Raw genomic sequence first — 15,619 nt, 5'->3', positions numbered from 1 at the left:
CTATCAGTCTGTGGCACTCCCTTTAATATTTTGTGTAGTGCTGGTCTCATATTGATGAATTCTCTCAATGTCTGTTTGTCTGAAAATATTTTACTCTCTCCCTCATTTTTTTTTCAATGCATTTCTTTATATGATATGAATAGAAAGATTATCTGTAAAACGTTAGAAAAATTTAGATAAATTATATATTAGTACACTTTCCCAACCACATTTTATATAAAAATTTAGAATAGTATACTGTTATTTCAGTCTATACAATAAAAATGCCTGAACTTGGCAGATATGTTCTATCTCTGCATGTATTTTCTCAGTAAAATGTTTATTTGTTGCAGTCACTCTTTAAAAGTTTTATTTTAATTGTTAACCTTACTGAATTATCAGTAAACCCAGCTTATTGGGACCCACTGTGGTTCCAATCTCAGTTTCTCTATGGCAGTTTATAATTTCTCAAAGGCTTTTTCTAGACTGTCATTTATGACAGTCTAGAAAAATAGTGGTTGTATGCTCTCTGAATCCATGCACTTTCATCAACTGTTTTCTTCAGGTCGGAGTCTGTCAAAAGCTTGGTGGTGATTCCAGCATCCACCACAGCTTTGTGCATGGCACATAATGTCTCCAGTTCTGTGGCAGCAATAAATACAACATAGAGCATGAACTCTGCTGTCCTCAATACTTTCAGTGCTTGTGGGTTGACCTCCAAAATACAAGTTCTTCCAGTTTGGACAGCTTCAAGAATAGAATCTATCTTGGTTCCACAGAGATTTCCCTCAAATTCTCCATGTTCCAAATACTTTCCAGCCTTAATATCTGCTTCCATTTCAGATTGTGACACGAATTTGTATGCCTGTCCATCTTTTTCATCTTCTCTTGGTTTCCATGAAGTAAATGGCACTGTAGTTCCAAATCTAGTGGGATTCAATACTATGAACCTGTTTTTCAAGCTTCTTCTGCCCACACCTTGGGTTTCTATCAGTACTAATGTCTTTCTCTGGAAGGGGGGCATTTTGGCTACCTCTTCATGTATCTGGATTTCATGACAATAAAATTCTACATTTCTGATGGTGAAATACATCATCTTTTTCTTTCTTTCTTTTTTTTTTGCTACCTATCGTTCCACAAAAAGGTCCTGAATTGTCCCATTCTCTTCTAACAAATGCCTTTCTCTTCTCTCCCAGGAACTGGCTTGGAATGAGACCAGCACTTCCTCCCTCTTTTATGTGGCTAGCCTGCTACCAATTTGTGTCTTCTCTGTTTACAATCTGAAGAATTCCTCCTTTTGAAAACTTCAATCCTGCTTCTTTGCAGGGTATCAGGTTATCATTGTATGGATTATAGTCAAAATGACATCTTACAAATACCTGACAGGTGTGTGCTGGGTACCTCTCCACATTGCTGCAACTCTATTGAGGAGTAATGGTATCTCTATAGCTTGGTAAAAATTTTAGGGGGATACTTCCACTAATGTTTTTCTGTAACTCTTTTAACTCCCTTGGATTGTTTCCAACCTCATGGCCATTGACTTCTTTAATGATATTTCCCACATGAAGGAGAACTTGTCGATCTGTCATTCCTCCATGAAGGATTCGAGCAATTACCAGATCATTATTTTCAACCCTAAATGTTATGCCCAATGGCTCCCCAGCTCTTTTGTGAATACCAAGAATATGAGTAGAATCTACTGGTAAAAACTGATTATTGATAGAATTATTAATTTCTGGGCTTGATGGAGGTAGTCATAACACTTTGATGCCACAATATCATGGGCCTCCAAGAGTGACTGGAAGTGAGGCTCTTTGAGTATACCAACTAGTTCTGCCATATTTTCATCCACATTTATTACAGGAGTGATATCTTCAAGAAATTAATTCACTAATTCCAAATTATTGTCACTGACAGCTTCTAGTTTTGAATCTTCTAGCCTCTCATGAGCCATACAATCATCCAAAGTGTATAATCAATTGTTCACAGTATCATCATACAGCTGTGCATTCATCACCACAATTTTTGAACTTTTTCAATACTTAAGCAAGTGATTTCACAATAGGATTCTCCATAATCCCCTTGAGGAAAATTAGATATATTTCTTCTGCTCCCATAGATGAGGGCAGCTCCGTAAGGTTATCCAACACTTGCTTCATGGCTGCGGCTTGCACCTTGGCCACCTCCATGCTGCCGCTGCCACTCCCCTATGCCCACCACTGCTCTTTCCCCTCAGCCACAGGCACCACCCAGCAGCCCCATCTACAAACTCCAGGCTCATAGTTGGGAATTAGAAATGTGTCCCTCTGGCCCCCCAACTCACTTCTCACTGCGCCCTGGCTTGGGTCGCCACCACCGCTGCCACCACTATGGGTGCCGCCAGCCACCCCCTCAGCCACCCGCCTCCTCCTCCCTCATTTTCGAAGGACAGTTTTGCCAGATATAGAATTCTTGATTGGCAGTTCTTCTCTTTCAGTATGCTAAATAACATACCACCATCTTCTTGCCTCCATGGTTTCTGTGGAGAAATCTGTATGTAGTCTTATTGAGCTTCCCTTGTATGTGATGGATTGCTTTTCTCTTGCTGCTTTCAGAATTCTCTCTCTGTCTTTGACATTGGACAATCTGATCAGTAAGTGTCTTAGAGTATGTCTATTGGGGTCTATTCTGTTTGAGCTGCAGTGTACTTCTTGAATCTGTAATTTTCTGTCTTTCATAAGAGTTGGGAAATTTTCAGTGATTATTTCTTCTGTTATTCTTTCTGCACCTTTCCCCCTCTCTTCTCCCTCTGAGACACCCATAACACATATGTTTGTGTATTTCACATTGCCACTCAGTTCCCTAAAGCCCTGTTCATATTTTTCCATTCTTTTCACCAGCTGTTCTTTCATGTGTGTGAATACAGATGTCTGGTCTTCCAATTCACTGATCCTTTCTTCTGCCTTTTCAAATCTACTGTTGTATCCCTCCATTGTCTTTTTCATCTCCTCCATTATTCCCTTCATTCACATAAGTTCTGTCATTTGTTTTTTCAAGTTTATGAACTCTTCCTTATGGCCATCCATGGTCCTTCTTATATCCTTCATCTCTTTTGCTATGTCTCCCTCAGTTCATTGACTTGATTTTTGAATTGATTTAGACTTGTTTGAACATCCCCAATTGGTTCTTCCTTCTGCTTATTGAATTGATTTAGCATTAGTTGCTTCAACTCCTGTATCTCAGTTGAACTATTAGTTTGTTCCTTTGGCTGGTCCATATTTTCATGTTTCCTAGTATGGCTCATTATCTTAAGCTGTCTAGGCATCTGACTTTCTTGATTAGTTTATTCTGGAGCTTGTTTTCACCCTTATGCCTAGGATTTTCTTGTGGATTGGCTTTGTTCTCTAACCTTTGGTGTTTAGTTCAGCTTATTCTAGACCTTTAACTTAGATTCTGTTTAGTTGATCAGAGTTTTTCACCTCTTGTTTTTCTGTTTCTTGCCCTGCCTCTGTGTAGCCTTTTTGTGTGGTAATCTCAGATATGGTCAGCCCCAGTCAGGTTTTCCTAGTCCAGAGAGGCCCAGGTCTCAGGATGAGGGTATGGAGTTTCCTTGAAAATGAGACTGTCCTATGAGGCTTTTAGACTCTGTGCTTCTCCTATGCTGTTCAGCAGATGGTGCTTGCCAGCCTGCAGTTCCCCCACAGTGTCAGGAGGCATGGAGCCTTTTGTTCTCCCAGTGACCCTGACCCTGTTGGGGTTGTGGCTGACTGAAGCTAGTTAATGAATTCCAACCCCTGGGATCTGAGTTCCCGAAAGGGCTGGGAAGTTATGGTGTTTAGCAAATTTTCTCTGCCACTAGACTTATTGCTTTGTCTCTCAGAGCTATCTTAGCTCTGCTCTTGCCTAGACCCAAATTGCAAGTCTTTGAGGCTTTCTGTAGTGGGCTTCTTGGAATAATTGTTTTAGAAAAAGAGAAAAAAATTTTTTAAAAAAAGGAAGGGCCCAGTATGGACTATTTACAGTCCTTGCAGATCTAATGGGCTATTGAAATGCTAAAAGACCAGTTGTTGAGGGTGATTAAGGAGCAATCAAGAAAGCAGCAAGGCTGGCTTTTCAGACCAGGGCTCTCTCTCCCTGGATTTGCATATGTGTCTGATTCTCTTTGAGCCCTGCCCTTCTCTGTATTGTGTTCACCTGACTCCAAAAAGTCTCTGTTTTTATTTTGTTTTCTATTTTTTTGCTGTTTTGCTAGTCCTATCTTCTCTCCACTGGGCTGACTGTTCCCAGGTTTTCCAGTGTCTGCTCTCAGTTTATCTATGGTTGCAGCTTTCATTCTCCCTCTTGGTTCCCAGCCCTGACAGCCCCTCCTCCCTTGGGATTGTGCCTGGCAGGGAGGAGTGCAGGTCCCCTGGCCACAAGAACTTACAGATTTCACTGATCTCAGCTATTCCACACATTCATGAGTGTTGTATGAAGTTTGTCCAATCTTAAATTCCTCTGCAGTGCCTGGTCCACACAGTTCCTGGCATTCTACCAACTGCCCCAGAGGAGTAACTACAATTTAGATCTCAACACTCCTCCATCTTGCCCTGCCTCCTCTTTGCATTAATTTTAAACATTATATAAATATCTGTGGAATTTGTTGGGATAAGATTGCTGATATTGATTATTGTATTCTTTTTTCTTAATTAGTCAAGCTAGAGGTTTGCCAATTTTGTTGGTATTTAAAAAAAAAACAGCTTTTGGCTTTATTTTTCTTTATTATCTATTTCATTGATTTCTGTTTTTATAAATTTTTTCTTCCTTTTACTTACTTTAGCTTTAATTTGCTGTCCCCCTCCCCCCAGTCTTATGAGATAGAACTTAAGTTCATGGTTTTCTGTGCTTTTTTTTCTTTTCTGATGTAATCATTTAAAGCTTTAAGTTTCCCTCTGAGCAATGCTTAGCTGCATCCCATAAATTTTGATGTCATATTTTTGTTGTCTTAATTCAAAGTATTCTCAAGTGCCTAAATTCTCTAGTGATTTCATGCTTGGCTCTGGAGTGTTAGGCCATCAACATTTTTTTAATGCAATTTTATTGAGATATATTCACATACCGTACAATCATCCAAAGTGTACAATCAGTTCACAGTATCATCACATAGTTGTGCATTCATCACCATGATCAATCTTTGAATATTTTCATTATTCAAAAAAAAAATAAGAATAAAAATTAAGGTAAAAAAGAACATCCAAAACATTCCATACCCCTCCTCATCCCCTATTGTTCATTTACTTTTTTAAAATACAGTTTTATTGAGATATAGTTATACACCCTACAATCATCCACAATGTGCAATCAATTATTAACAGGACCATCATACAGTTGTGCATTCATCACCAGAATCAATTTTTGAAACTTTTCCTTACTCCAATAAATAAATAAGTAAGTAAATAAATAAATAAAAGCAAAAAAGAACACCCAAAACTTTCTGTCCCCTTCACCCCACACTATTCTTCATATAATTTTTGTCCCCATTTTTCCACTCATGTGTCCATACACTGGATGAAGGGACTATGAGCCACAAGGTTTTCGCAATCACACAGTCACACTACACAAGCAACACAGTCACACAATCATCTTCAAGAATCAAGGACACTGGGTTGCAGTTCCAATACAGTGAAAACTAAAAAGAAATATCTATATAGCCCATAAGAATGCCCTCCAGAGTGACCTCAACTCCATTTGAAATCTCTCAGCCACTGAAACTTTATTTTGTTTCATTTCTCTTCCCCCTTTTGGTCCAGAAGTCTTTCTCAAACACACAATGTAGGGTCCAGGCTCATCCCCAGGAGTCATGTCCCATGTTGCCAGGGAGATTCACACGCTTGGGAGTCAGGTCACATGTAAGGGGGAGGGCAGTGAATTCACCTGCTGAGTGGGCTTAGAGAGGAGGGTCACATCTGAACAACAAAGAGGTTCTCTAGAGGAGACTCAGTCACAATTATAATAGGCTTAGCTTCTCCTTTGCAGCAACAAGCCTCACAATGGAAAGCCCCCAGATCAAGGGCTCAGATCACCAAATTGGTAGTCCTCAATGTTAGTGAGAATATCAGCAATAACCCTGGTGGGGAAGTCCAACATTTCTGCATTTCTCCCCAGTTCCTCAGGGGATAGACCATTAACATTTAATGTAATTATTGATAAAACTGGATTTAGAGTATCATTTTATTATATGTTATCTGTTTGTCCCCTTTCCAGCCTCCATTTGAATTACATGAGTGTTTTTTTAGTATTTCATATCAATTATTTTATTGGCTTTTTGGCTAAGTCTCCTTGTATTATTTTTGGTGATTGCTCTAGGAATTACAATATACAAGCCTTGCCTTTCACAATAGAGCTAACCTTGTTCCACTTCATGTAAAAGGTAGAAAGCTTACAATCAATGAGTCTGTTTAACATCTCTCCCAACCATTAATACAGTAGTTACTACATGTATTAAATTTAGATACATTAAAAACCCTGCCAGCAATGTTACAATTTTTGCTTTCAATAATCATCCATATTTTACAGTTAGGAGGAAGTTAATAATCTCTTACATTCACATAGATATTTACTGTTTCTTTTGTGATTTCTTGATTTCTGAAATCCAAGTTTTCCTCTAGTATCATTTCCATTCAGTGTGAATACACTCTTGCATTTCTCTTAGTTTTCCTTTGTCTGAAAATGTCTTTATTCTGCTTTCACACCTGATGACTATTTTAGCTGGATATAGAATTCTGACTTGACAGTTCTTTTCTTTAAAAATGTAAAAATTTGGGGGGGGGGGGCATGGCAAGATGGCAGAGTTGTGAGGCATGGAATTTAGTCTTCCCTCTAGAGCTGCTGGTAATTATCCAAGAATTGTATGAAACAGTGTTTTGGGGGTCTCCAGTGACCAGTCACACATCATACACAAGTTTTGAACCTGAGTTAAAGCTGAGATCAAAGCAAATTTTGTAAGCTACCTCGACCAGGGGTCTGGTGCCCCTCCCCACCCAGACCCATGGACTGTCTTGCAGCTGGTTCCCTGAAAGGAAAAAAACAACAATATGCTGAGGGCAAGAAGGGGGACTCAACCCAGCCTCAACTGCAGAATTAATTAACAAATTAATTAACTAATTTTTGGAGCTGGGGGTGCTAAAGAAGGGCTGGGATCCAAGAAGGGGGCACATAAAAGAGGGCACCTGTTTCCTGGCTCTCCCAAATACTTTTTCCCCCTACATTTTGTCCCTTCTAGTTTCTCACTGATTCCTTATCTTTTTTTTTTTTTTCTTTTTTTTTTTTTGTTTTTGTTTTTTTTTTTAATCATCATTTTATTGAGATATATTCACATACCACGCAGTCATACAAAACAAATTGTACTTTCGATTGTTTACAGTACCATTACATAGTTGTACATTCATCACCTAAATCAATCCCTGACACCTTCATTAGCACACACACAAAAATAACAAGAATAATAATTAGAGTGAAAAAGAGCAATTGAAGTAAAAAAGAACACTAGGTACCTTTGTCTGTTTGTTTGCTTCCCCTACTTTTCTACACATCCATCCATAAACTAGACAAAGTGGAGTTTGGTCCTTATGGCATTCCCAATCCCACTGTCACCCCTCATAAGCTACATTTTTATACAACTGTCTTCGAGATTCATGGGTTCTGGGTTGTAGTTTAATAGTTTCAGGTATCCACCACCAGCTACCCCAATTCTTTAGAACCTAAAAATGGTTGTCTAAAGTGTGCGTAAGAGTGCCCACCAGAGTGATCTCTCGGCTCGTTTTGGAATCTCTCTGCCACTGAAGCTTATTTCATTTCCTTTCACATCCCCCTTTTGGTCAAGAAGATGTTCTCCATCCCACGATGCCGGGTCTACATTCCTCCCCGGGAGTCATATTCCACGTTGCCAGGGAGATTCACTTCCCTGGGTGTCTGATCCCACGTAGGGGGGAGGGCAGTGATTTCACCTTTCAAGTTGGCTTAGCCAGAGAGAGAGGGCCACATCTGAGCAACAAAGAGGCATTCAGGAGGAGACTCTTAGGCACAAATACAGGGAGGCCTAGCCTCTCCTTTGCAGCAACCGTCTTCCCAAGGGTAAAACTTATGGTAGAGGGCTCAACCCATCAAACCACCAGTCCCCTATGTCTGTGGTCATGTTAGCAACCATGGAGGTGGGGTAGGGGAATACCCCTGCATTCTCCACAGGCTCCTCAAGGGGGCACTACATCTTTTTTTTTTTTTTTTCCTTGTTTGTCTTTTTTCTTTTCTTTTTTTTTTTTTTAACTTTCCCTTCTTTTTTCAAATCAACTGTATGAAAAAAAAAGTTAAAAAGAAAACAAACATACAATAAAAGAACATTTCAAAGAGACCATAGCTAGGGAGTAAGAAAAAGACAACTAACCTAAGATAACTGCTTAACTTCCAACATGTTCCTACTTTACCCCAAGAAAGTTACATAATATAGCAACATTTCAGTGAACTTGTTCCTACTACATCCATCAGAAATTAACAGACCATAGTCATTTCTGGGCATCCCCAGAACGTTAAATAGCTTATCTGTTCTTCTTGGATTATTGTTCCCCCTTCCTTAATTGCTCTCTACTGCTAGTTCCCCTACATTCTACATTATAAACCATTTGTTTTACATTTTTCAAAGTTCACATTAGTGGTAGCATATAATATTTCTCTTTTTGTGCCTGGCTTATTTCGCTCAGCATTATGTCTTCAAGGTTCATCCATGTTGTCATATGTTTCACCAGATCGTTCCTTCTTACTGCCGCGTAGTATTCCATCGTGTGTATATACCACATTTTATTTATCCACTCATCTGTTGAAGGACATTTGGGTTGTTTCCATCTCTTGGCAATTGTGAATAATGCTGCTATGAACATTGGCGTGCAGATATCTGTTCGTGTCACTGCTTTCCGATCTTCCGGGTATATACCGAGAAGTGCAATCGCTGGATCGAATGGTAGCTCTATATCTAGTTTTCTAAGGAACTGCCAGACTGACTTCCAGAGTGGCTGAACCATTATACAGTCCCACCAACAATGAATAAGAGTTCCAATTTCTCCACATCCCCTCCAGCATTTGTAGTTTCCTGTTTGTTTAATGGCAGCCATTCTAACCGGTGTTAGATGGTATCTCATTGTGGTCTTAATTTGCATCTCTCTAATAGCTAGTGAAGCTGAACATTTTTTCATGTGTTTCTTGGCCATTTGTATTTCCTCTTCAGAGAACTGTCTTTTCATATCTTTTGCCCATTTTATAATTGGGCCGACTGTACTATTGTCATTGAGTTGTAGGATTTCTTTGTATATGCAAGATATCAGTCTTTTGTCAGATACATGGTTTCCAAAAATTTTTTCCCATTGAGTTGGCTGCCTCTTTACCTTTTTGAGAAATTCCTTTGAGGTGCAGAAACTTCTAAGCTTGAGGAGTTCCCATTTATCTATTTTCTCTTTTGTTGCTTGTGCTTTGGGTGTAAAGTCTAGGAAGTGGCCTCCTAATACAAGGTCTTGAAGATGTTTTCTTACATTATCTTCTAGGAGTTTTATGGTACTTTCTTTTATATTGAGATCTTTGGTCCATTTTGAGTTAATTTTTGTGTAGGGGGTGAGGTAGGGGTCCTCTTTCATTCTTTTGGATATGGATATCCAACTCTCCCAGCCCCATTTGTTGAAAAGACCATTATGGCTCAGTTCGGTGACTTTGGGGGCCTTATCAAAGATCAGTCGGCCATAGATCTGAGGGTCTATCTCTGAATTCTCAATTCGATTCCATTGATCTATATGTCTATCTTTGTGCCAGTACCATGCTGTTTTGGCAACTGTGGCTTTATAATAAGCTTCAAAGTCAGGGAGTGTAAGTCCTCCCACTTCGTTTTTCTTTTTTAGAGTGTCTTTAGCAATTCGAGGCATCTTCCTTTTCCAAATAAATTTGATAACTAGCTTTTCCAAGTCTGCAAAGTAGGTTGTTGGAATTTTGATTGGGATTGCATTGAATCTGTAGATGAGTTTGGGTAGAATTGACATCTTAATGACATTTAGCCTTCCTATCCATGAACATGGAATATTTTTCCATCTTTTAAGGTCCCCTTCTATTTCTTTTAGTAGAGTTATGTAGTTTTCTTTGTATAGGTCTTTTACATCTTTGGTTAAGTTTATTCCTAGGTACTTGATTTTTTTAGTTGCTATTGAAAATGGTATCTTTTTCTTGAGTGTCTCTTCAGTTTGTTCATTTCTAGCATATAGAAACATTACTGACTTATGTGCATTAATCTTGTATCCCGCTACTTTGCTAAATTTGTTTATTAGCTCTAGTAGCTGTATCGTTGATTTCTCAGGGTTTTCTAGATATAAGATCATATCATCTGCAAACAATGACAGTTTTACTTCTTCTTTTCCAATTTGGATGCCTTTTATTTCTTTGTCTTGCCGGATTGCCCTGGCTAGCACTTCCAGCACAATGTTGAATAACAGTGGTGACAGCGGGCATCCTTGTCTTGTTCCTGATCTTAGAGGGAAGGCTTTCAGTCTCTCACCATTGAGTACTATGCTGGCTGTGGGTTTTTCATATATGCTCTTTATCATGTTGAGGAAGTTTCCTTCAATTCCTACCTTTTGAAGTGTTTTTATCAAAAAGGGATGTTGGATTTTGTCAAATGCTTTTTCAGCATCTATTGAGATGATCAATTGATTTTTCCCTTTCGAGTTTTTAATGTGTTGTAATACATTGATTAATTTTCTTATGTTGAACCATCCTTGCATGCCTGGAATGAACCCCACTTGGTCATGGTGTATGATTTTTTTAATGTGTCTTTGGATTCGATTTGCAAGTATTTTGTTGAGGATTTTTGCATCTATATTCATTAGGGAGATTGGCCGGTAGTTTTCCTTTTTTGTAGCATCTTTGCCTGGTTTTGGTATTAGATTGATGTTAGCTTCATAAAATGAGTTAGGTAGTGTTCCATTTTTTTCAATGTTTTGAAAGAGTTTGAGTAAGATTGGTGTCAGTTCTTTCTGGAAAGTTTGGTAGAATTCCCCTGTGAAGCCATCTGGCCCTGGGCATTTATTTGTGGGAAGATTTTTGATGACTGATTGGATCTCTTTGCTTGTGATGGGTTGGTTGAGGTCTTCTATTTCTTCTCTGGTCAGTCTAGGTTGTTCATATGTTTCCAGGAAATTGTCCATTTCTTCTACATTATCCAGTTTGTTGCCATACAGTTGTTCATAATATCCTCTTATAATTTTTTTAATTTCTTCAGGATCTGCAGTTATGTCACCTTTTTCATTCATTATTTTGTTTATATGGGTCTTCTCTCTTTTTGATTTTGTCAGTCTAGCTAGGGGCTTGTCAATCTTGTTGATCTTCTCAAAGAACCAACTTTTGGTAATATTTATCCTCTCTATTGTTTTTTTGTTCTCTATGTCATTTATTTCTGCTTTAATCCTTGTTATTTCTTTTCTTCTACTTGGTTTAGGATTGGTTTGCTGTTCATTTTCTAGCTTCTTCAGTTGATCCATTAGTTCTTTGATTTTGGCTCTTTCTTCCTTTTTAATATATGCGTTTAGTGCTATAAATTTCCCCCTTAGCACTGCTTTTGCTGCATCCCATAGGTTTTGGTATGTTGTGTTCTCATTTTCATTCGTCTCTATATATTTAGCAATTTCTCTTGCTATTTCTTCTTTAACCCACTGATTGTTTAGGAGTGTGTTGTTTAACCTCCAGGTATTTGTGAATTTTCTAAGTCTCTGATGGTTATTGACTTCTAATTGTATTCCATTGTGGTCAGAGAATGTGCTTTGAATAATTTCAATCTTTTTAAATTTATTGAGGCTTGTTTTATGTCCCAGCATATGATCTATTCTGGAGAAAGTTCCGTGAGCACTAGAAAAGTATGTGTATCCTGGTGATTTGGGATGTAATGTCCTGTAGATGTCTGTTAAATCTAATTCATTTATCAGATTGTTTAGGTTTTCAATTTCCTTATTGGTCTTCTGTCTGGTTGATCTATCTATAGGAGAGAGTGATGTGTTGAAGTCTCCCACAATTATTGTGGAAACATCAATTGCTTCCTTTAGTTTTGCCAATGTTTCTCTCATGTATTTTGTGGCACCTTGATTGGGTGCATAGACATTTACGATTGTTATTTCTTCTTGCTGAATTGCCCCTTTTATTAGTATGTAGTGGCCTTCTTTGTCTCTCAAAACATCCCTGCATTTGAAGTCTATTTTATCTGAGATTAATATTGCTACACCTGCTTTCTTTTGGCTGTAGCTTGCATGAAATATTTTTTTCCATCCTTTCACTTTCAGTTTCTTTGTGTCCCTGTGTCTAAGATGAGTCTCTTGTATGCAACATATTGATGGTTCATTTTTTTTGATCCATTCTGCGAATCTATATCTTTTAATTGGGGAGTTTAATCCATTTACAGTCAACGTTAAAACCGTGAAGGCATTTCTTGAATCGGCCATCTTATCCTTTGGATTATGTTTGCCATATTTTTCCCTCTCTCTATTAATATCCTTTATTGTACCCATACCGAATCTCTTTAGTACTGAACCTTTCTCCAAGTCTCTCTGTCCTGTCTTTGTTTCTCTGTCTGTAGGGCTCCCTTTAGTATCTCCAGTAGGGCAGGTCTCTTGTTAGCAAATTCTCTCAGCATTTCTTTGTCTGTGAAAAATTTAAGCTCTCCCTCAAATTTGAAGGAGAGCTTTGCTGGATAAAGTATTCTTGGCTGGAAATTCCTCTCACTCAGAATTTTAAATATATTGTGCCACTGCCTTCTCTCCTCCATGGTGGCTGCTGAGTAGTCACTACTTAGTCTTATGCTGTTTCCTTTGTATGTGGTGAATTGCTTTTCTCTTGCTGCTTTCAGAACTTGCTCCTTCTCTTCCATGTTTGACAGTGTGATCAGTATATGTCTCGGAGTGGGTTTTTTTTGGATTTATTCTATTTGGAGTTCGCTGAGCATTTATGATTTGTGTATTTATGTTGTTTAGAAGATTTGGGAAGTTTTCCCCAACAATTTCTTTGAATACTCTTCCTAGACCTTTACCCTTTTCTTCCCCTTCTGGGACACCAATGAGTCTTATATTCGGACGTTTCATATTATCTATCATATCCCTGAGGTCCATTTCGAGTTTTTCAATTTTTTTCCCCATTCTTTCTTTTATGCTTTCATTTTCCATTCTGTCATCTTCCAGGTCACTGATTCGTTGTTCAACTTCCTCTAGTCTTGTACTATGAGTGTCCAGAATCTTTTTAATTTGGTCAACAGTTTCTTTAATTTCCATAAGATCATCCATTTTTTTATTTAGTCTTGCAATGTCTTCTTTATGCTCTTCTAGGGTTTTCTTGATTTCCTTCATATCCCGTACTAGGGTCTCATTGTTCATCTTTAGTTCTTTGAGTAGCTGCTCTAGGTGTGTCTCTTCTGGTCTTTTGATTTGGGTGCTTGGGCTTGGGTTATCCATATCGTCTGGTTTTTTCATATGCTTTATAATTTTCTGTTGTTTTTGGCCTCGTGGCATTTGCTGAACTTGATAGGGTTCTTTTAGGGTTTGTAGACCAGTTGAAGTCCTTATCTCTAATTTATCAGATCTACAGCTTCGTGGAGTACACTTTCTCTAACTAACCAGCAGGTGGCGTCCACGAGCCACCTGTTCTCCACAAGCCAGATCTCCCCTGCTTAGCCTTTTTGGTGAGTGGGGGAGTGAGTCTTGTGGGGCCCAATTGGTGTACCAAGCTTGCGTGTGTAGTTGGTGTTGCCTGCCCTGTATGTGGGGCGTGTTTCTGGGCAGTCGGGGAGGGGGGGTGGCCCTAACAATCAAATCTCCCTGATGATCCTAGAGTTTTAAAGCTACTGCAATAGTCTAATCCTTCAGTTCTGTCCTGCCACAGTTTGTCTCTGCCACTGACCCACAAGTCTTTGGTATTGGCGTATGGCTCCTGAGACTTGCAAGTGGGCCCCTCTTCCAGGCTGTGCACCCCGGGTCCTCTGTTGAGGGATGACTGTGCTATGTCACAGGTGAGTGCCGTCCCCCCAGGGCAGTTCTGGGCTGCTGGGCTGTGTTGGGAGGCTCCCAGTCTGCTCAAATGATGGCTGAATGGGGCTCTGTTAATTCACACTGCTCCCCCTTCCCAGCTCTGGGACATTCAGCTGAGGTTGCAGGGAGGGCTAATGTCCACGCCCAGTTTTGTGGTGTGTGCCTGTTATTTGAAGCACTTCCGTCACAGTGGGTTGTCTGGGGCAGCTCTGGGCTATGGGGCTGGCGATGGGCAGGAGTGTTTCCTGTCCACCAGGATGGTGGCTGTGAGCGGACACCCCCCTTTTCTTGGGAAGTTGTGTTGTTTAGTGAATTTTCTCAGCCACTGGATTATTGCCTTTTGTCTCAGAGCTCTCTTAGTTCTGCTCTTGACTTGACGTGCCCAAATTTCAATTCTTTGAAGCTTTCTGTATTGAGCTTCTTAGAGTAATTGTTTTAGAAAAAGCAAAAAGGATTTAAAAAAAAAAAAACAACAAAAAAAAAACGGCCCTCCTCAGAGATCTAATGGGTTATTGAAATGCTAATAGACAAAGCAACCAGGGCCATTAAGGAAAGGTGCACAGGGCAGAGAGATCAGCCTTGCTTCGGGATTTGCATATGCGCCTCAAGGCCTGATCTCCGCCCTTCCCCTTTCTGTGTTCACCAGAACTCCAAAAATCCTCTGCTTTTATTTTGGAGTTTTTCGTGTTATTTTTTTTCTATGCCTGTCTCCTCTCTGCTGGGCTGGCTGCTCTCAGAGTCTCTGGTGTCTGGTCTCAGTCTATCTATGGTTGGAGTTTGAATCAGTAGAATGAGTTTCCGATAAGAGCAGCCACTGCAATTCTCCCTTCTCCTTCCTGGAGCTGACAGCCCCTCGTCCCCCGGGACTGAGCCTGGCAGGGAGGGGCGCGGGTCCCCTGGCTGCAAAAACTTACAGATTTCGCTGATCTCAGCAGTTCCACGTTTTCATGAGTGTTGTATGAAGTATGCCCAAAGACAGATTGCTCTGTGGTGTCCAGTCCACGCAGTTCCTGGCTTTTTACCTACTTTCCTGGAGGAGTAACTAAAACATACAGCTCACCAGTCTGCCATCTTGCCCCGCCTCCTGATTCCTTATCTTTTTGCACTTCAGTAACCCCCAGCAGGGGTGGAAATGAAGCTGTTGGAGAGTAATTATCAGACAATAGCCCAAAGTACATCTTTAAATTCTCTATACTGACACTGACAAAATGTCCAGGCTGGGGAAAGGCCTTTAAATGGGACTGCTTTTTTTTTTTTTTTTAAATTTCAAAGTAACATATGTGGTTATTTTCTATCAGCCCAAGTTGAAGGTCTAGGCTAGTCTTGGGGGAGACAGAATACAGAGAACTTCTTTGAATTCCAGATTCAATTCTGAGGAAGGTCTCCACCTCCATCTTTAATTGGCAATTCAGGCTGATGGAGGAACTAAGCTGGAGTTGTCCCAAAGAGGAGAGGGGAGAAGGGAATAGTTCTGCTGGGAGACAACTGGAGTTCCTAGGATTGGGAGAGGGGAGGGAAGTCTAGCTCAACTGGCAGCCCTCCTTCTGGGAACTCAGACCCCAGGGGCTGGAACTAAGATTCCAGCTTCAGTC

The 15,619-nt window shown here is 39.8% G+C and overlaps 1 pseudogene; it reads right to left on the bottom strand.

Annotated features, from left to right (window-relative positions):
* Positions 1 to 377: 377 nt before the first annotated feature.
* Positions 378 to 2,168, bottom strand: LOC119539997 (annotated as a pseudogene).
* Positions 2,169 to 15,619: the final 13,451 nt, after the last annotated feature.

Source organism: Choloepus didactylus, chromosome 7 (genome assembly GCF_015220235.1).
Source record: "Choloepus didactylus isolate mChoDid1 chromosome 7, mChoDid1.pri, whole genome shotgun sequence".
In the NCBI taxonomy this organism is placed as follows: Eukaryota; Metazoa; Chordata; class Mammalia; order Pilosa; family Megalonychidae; genus Choloepus; species Choloepus didactylus.
The sequence above is the reverse complement of the archived record's forward strand: the minus strand, read 5'-3'. Positions and strand labels throughout refer to the sequence as shown.